This window comes from Prionailurus viverrinus, unplaced genomic scaffold (genome assembly GCF_022837055.1).
Source record: "Prionailurus viverrinus isolate Anna unplaced genomic scaffold, UM_Priviv_1.0 scaffold_51, whole genome shotgun sequence".
NCBI classification, from domain to species: domain Eukaryota; kingdom Metazoa; phylum Chordata; class Mammalia; order Carnivora; family Felidae; genus Prionailurus; species Prionailurus viverrinus.
Genome location: NW_025927614.1, coordinates 1,961,523 through 1,967,522, shown reverse-complemented (window position 1 = coordinate 1,967,522; position 6,000 = coordinate 1,961,523).

Here is a 6,000-nt window from a genome sequence, read left to right as displayed (position 1 = left end):
GTTTTGGTTGATTTAGTTTGTTTTTTTGGATTTTTTTGTTTTTTAGTTACAAATCACTGTCAATTTGGCCAAATGAAAAGGGAGAAAAATTCTTTCGTTTTTCAAAACAAAACACTTTTTTGTGGGGTAAAATGTTGTCTCAGGCACTGTAGCAATTGAGCTGGGCATCCCCTGCTGGGGGAACCCGGAACTGCATATGTTCAGAGAAGCAGACACCCTAACACTCCCGCAGAATCCCCTCCTGGGCTCTGTTTTCAGTTACTCTGAGTGGAATTTGTGCCGTATGTGTCAGCTCAGAACCCCCACAGTGCGATGTGGGAAGTTAGTGTGTCAGAGTATTAAGTGCTTAAAACATTTCTTGACCTTAAAACAGTGCTGTTGTCACCACTTCCCACATAGTCTCAGGGAGCGCACCTCCCAGGGCAGAGCACTTGGTGACTGTGCAGTGTGGAACGGGCTTCTGTCTTCCGTAATGTGATGACATTTTCTTCTTACAGCACAGGTGTGTTTAAGAGCTGCTGCATTTTGGGGATACAAAGTAAGGTTTTCGTGTTATGTGTGCTAAAAAGATTCGTTAAGATCTCATGAGGAGAACCAAACGCACGTGCTGTTGGGGAGGCCCCAGGAGCCCATCTCTTCGCAGGGGCGCAGAGAATCTGCCTGTGGTAATCTGTTCTGGAAGTCAAGTCTCTCTGGAGGCTCATGTCTTGCAGGGAAGAACTAGGCTGGCAAATCCGTTAATTTTGGTCCGTTTTAGCCCTTATGGCTTAATGTTCACATATCCCCCACCCCAGCCCTGTGGTAGTCACTGTGGCTGCTTGTGGGTGTCGAAGTGGGTGCTAAGAACCTTGTCCCCCACAGATTGGGGTTCTAGGTTTACACTGTGGATTGCTGCTTTTGGTGGTGGAGGTGTAGACAGGGACAGACTCCCATTATAGTCCCATCCCCTGAATCTGCTTCAGGGAGTTTAAAAGGCCAGTTCTTGTTTCTTTTTCTTTTGTATTTGTCCTGCTGTACTTCTTTTGTGGATCAAACATTTAAGGATTAGGACTTAGAAGAACAAATGCATGTTCAAGGGAATTTGGAACAATTGCCCAGGGAAGGACATGTACTCAGAGAAGAACTGAGACAACCTCGAATTTTCACCTCTGGCTGGCATGGCACACCCTTACAACAATCAAAAAAATCCAGCCATTCTGGTGAAGGGAGAGTATCTGATTTCCAGAGTGACCACATGATGAGATTCAAATGTCCAGTTGTCAGCAAAATCACAAGTTATACTTTAAAAAAGCAGGAAAGTAGAATATGGCCCATTAAAGGAAAAAATGCTGTCTCTTAGGAGGATGAGATGGTGGACTTTCCAGACAAAACCTTTAAAACAACCATCATAAAGACACTCAGTTAAAGGAAAACATGCACAAAGTGAACATGCACAGAGTCCGGAAAGTATTTTGTCTATGAACAAAATAGAAATACCAGCAAAAAAAAAAAGAAAAGAAAAAGGTGCCCCTAGTATTCTGGAGCTGGAAAGTGCAGGTAACAAAAACAAAAAGATATATAGGATGATGTCAAATCTCTGTGCTTCAAAGGAAATAACGGTGAAAAGATAGATTTAGGAAATGGGAGAAAACATTTGCAAGTATTTATCTTATAAAATTAATATCCAGAACATTAAAATTTTTTTTTTCAACGTTTTATTTATTTTTGGGACAGAGAGAGACAGAGCATGAACGGGGGAGGGGCAGAGAGAGAGGGAGACACAGAATCGGAAACAGGCTCCAGGCTCTGAGCCATCAGCCCAGAGCCCGACGCGGGGCTCGAACTCACGGACCGCGAGATCGTGACCTGGCTGAAGTCAGACGCTTAACTGACTGCGCCACCCAGGCGCCCCAATATCCAGAACATTTAAGAGACTCCTACAACCAACTACAACTATCTGATTAAAAAATGGGCAGAAAGGGTGCCTGGGTGGCTCAGTCAGTTAAGTATCTGACTCTTAATCTTGGCTCAGGTCATGATCTCAGGTCCTGAGTTCAAGCCCTGCATTGAGCTCCATGCTGGGCATGGAGCCTACTTAAGAAAAAAAAGGTGTACCAAAAACCATAAAATATCTAGGAATAAACCTAACCAAAGAGGTGAAAAGTCTATACACTGAAAACTATAGAAAACTTATGAAAGAAATTGAAGAAGACCCAAAAAAAATGGGAAAACATTCCATGTTCATGGATTGGAAGAACAAATATCGTTAAAATGTCCATACTACCCAAAGCAATCTACATATTCAATGCAATCTCTAGCAAAATAACACCATTCTTCACAGAGGTAGAAAAAGCAATTCTAACGTTTGTATAGCAACAGAAAAGACCCTGAATAGCCAAAACAATCCTGAAAAAGAAAACCAAAGCTGGAAGCATCACAATTCCAGACTTTAAAAGTATTAAAAAGCTGTAATCATCAAGACAGTATGGTACTGGCACAAGAACCGACACTCAGATCAATGGGACAGAATAGAGAACCCAGAAATGGACCTACAAACATATGGCCAAGTAATCTTTGACAAAGCAGGAAAGATAATCGAATGGACAAAGACCATTTCTTCAGCAAATGGTGTTAAGAAAACTGGACAGCAATGTGCAGAAGAATGAAACTGGACCACATTCTTACAACATATACAAAAGTAAACTCAAAGTGGATGAAAAACCTAAAGGTGAGACAGGAAGCCAATTCCTAGAGGGGAAAGCAGCAACTTCTTATTTGACATGTCTCCAGAGGCAAGGGAAACAAAAACAAAAATGAACTACTGGGACCTCATCAAGATAAAAGGCTTCTACACAGGAAAGGAAACAATCAACAAACTAAAAGGCAACCAACAGAATGGGAGAAGATATTTGCAAATGACATATCAGATAAAGGGTTAGTATTCAAAATGTGTAAAGAACTTACCAAACTCACCCAAAAAAACAATCCAGTGAAGAAATGGGCAGAACACATGAATAGACATTTTTCCAAAGAAGACATACAGATGGCCAAAAGACACATGAAAAGATGCTCGACATCACTCATCATCAGGGAAATACATACAAATCAAAACCACAAGGAGATATCACCTCATACCTGACAGAATGGCTAAAATTAACAACTCCAGCAACAACAGATGTTGGTGAGGATGTGGAGAAAGGGGAACTCTTTTGCCCTACTGGTGGGAATGCAAACTAGTGCCACCATTCTGGAGAACAGTATGATGGTTCCTCAAAAAGTTAAAAACAGAACTACCCTACAACCCAGCAATTGCACTACTAGGAATTTGTCCAAAGGATACAAAAATGGTGATTCAAAGCCATATGCACCCCAATGTTTATAGCAGAATAATCAACAATAGCCAAATTATGGAAAGAGCCTAAATGTGCATCAACTGATGAATGGATAAACACGTGTGTGTGTGCGTGTGTGTGTGTGTACACACACAATGGAATACTACTGGGCGATCAAAAAGAATGTAATCTTGCCATTTGCAACAACGTGGATGGAACTAGAGTGTATTATGCTAAGCAAAACAAGTCAGAGAAAGACAGATACATGATTTCACTCGTGTGGAATTTAAGAAACAAAACAGATGAACATAGGGGAAGGGAAGGAAAAATATAAACAGGAAGACAAACCATAAGAGACTCTTAAACAGAGAAGAAACAGGGTTGCTGGTGGGGTGCTGGGTTGGGGGATGGACTAAAGGGGTGATGGGTATTAAGGAGGGCACTTGCTGGGAGGAGCACTGGCTGTCATATGTTAGCGATGAACCACTAAATTCTTTTCTTGCAATCGTTACTATACTGTATGTTAATTAACTTGGATTTAAAGAAGAAAACAAGAAGGTGGGACCCCTGGGTGGCTCAGTCAGTTGAGCATCCAGCTTTGGCTCAGGTCATGATCTCATGGTTCATGAGTTCAAGCCCTGCATCGGGCTCTCTGCTGTCACTGTGGAGCCTGCTTCAGATCCTCTGTTCTACTCTCTCTACTTCCTGGCTCATGCTCTCTTTCAAAAATAAACAAAAAAAGCAGAAAACTTGGAACAGTTATCCAAAGAAGATAACAAATAACCAACCAGGCATATGAGAAGATGCAGAAAATCAGTGCTATAGAGAAATCCACGACAAGTTCACTCCCACTAGGACAGACACTCGAGAAATAGCAGGTGCTGGCAAGGTTGTGGAGGAAAGGAGCCCTTGTGCACCATTGGTGGGAATGCAGACTGGTGCAACCGCTCTGGAAAACAGTATGGAGGCTCCTCAAAAGTTAGAATCATCATGAGCCAGCAACCTCACTTCTAGATATAAACCCAAAGGAATTTGAAGTAGGATCCCGAAGAGGTATGCAACCTCATGTCTCTTGCAGAATTACAGTAGCCACCAGCAGAAAGCAGAAGTCCGTGGGTGGATGGATGGGTGGATGGATGGATGGATGGATGGATGGATGGATGGATGGATGGACGGACGGACGGATGGATACAGGAAATAGCAAATGCACACAGAGGAGTATTGTGCAGCCTTTAAAAGATAGGAAGCCCTAACACATGTGAAGTATGGATGGACTATGAGGACCCTGCCAAGTGAGAGGAGCCATTTGGAAAAGGACAAAATGCCTGGAGTCCACCTTGAAGTACCCAAAGTAGTCAAAATCCTAGCAAGAGGGAATTGAAGAGTGGGAACCAGGGGAGGAGGAGATACTAGTGCTTACTGGGTACAGAGTTTCAGTTTTGCAAGATGTAAAGGTTCTAGAGGTTTGTTGGACACCAATGTGAATATACTTAACTGGTATTACACAGTTAAAAATGGATTAATATGGTATATTTAATGTTTAGGGGTTTTTTACCATTAAAAAAGCAAAAACTCCCAGCAAAGAAAAACACTGGACCAGGTGTCTTCACTGGTGAATTCTACCAAATATGTAAAAGAACAACTAACACCAGTCCTTAAACTTGTCCCCCAAAATGAAGAGGAGGGTATACATCCTAACTCTTTGCATGAGGCCAGTATTGCCCTGACATCAAGGCCAGACAGAGACACCACAAGAAAACTGGAGACCAATATTCCTCATGAATATTGACACAAAAGTCCTCTACAAAAGGCTAGCCGACCACATTGCAAGGTGACCAGCACATTGTAAGGATTATGCAGCACGATCATATGAAGTTCCTAAGAGTCAAGGATGGGTCCACCTGCAGAAGTGACTGATGTAGCCCATTAACATGATGAAACACATGAAGAACCACATGACCCTCTCAGTCGCTGCAGGAAGAGCATTTGACAAAATTCATTACCCTTTCACGGTAAAAGCACTCAAACTAAGAATAAAAGGAAACTACTTCAGCGTAATAAACACCATCTCTGGAAAACCCCAGCCAACATCATGCTCTCGCAAAAGACTGAAACTTTCTCTGAGATCAGGAACAAGCAAGCACACCCTCTCTGGCCACTCCTATTCAACAGTGCTGAAGTCCTAGCCAAAGCAGATAGGCGAGAAAAAGGCATATAAATTGGGAAGGAAAAATTAAATCATCTCTGTTCACAGACAATACAATTTTATATGTGGGGAACCCTAAGTATTTTGTACAAAAAAAAAAAACCCTCAGCAAATTTTGCAGGATATAAAATCAAGCTACAAAAATCAGTTATGTTTTAGGGGTGCCTGGGTGGCTCAGTCAGTTTAACATGCAACTCTTGGTTTTGGCTCAGGTCATGATCTCATGGTTTGTGAGGTCGAGACCCACGTTGGGCTCTGCACTGGCAATGTGGAGCCTGCTTGGGATTCTCTCTCTCCCTCGTTTTCTGCCCCTCCTCCACTTTCTCTCTCAAAACAAAATAACAAAAATTTTTGAAAAATCAGGTTTTCTTTTAATGTTTGTTTATTTTGAGAGAGAGAGGAGGGGCAGAGAGAATCCTAAGCAGGCTCCACACTGTCAGCACAGAGCCCGATGCAGGGCTTGATCTCACAAATCACAAGATC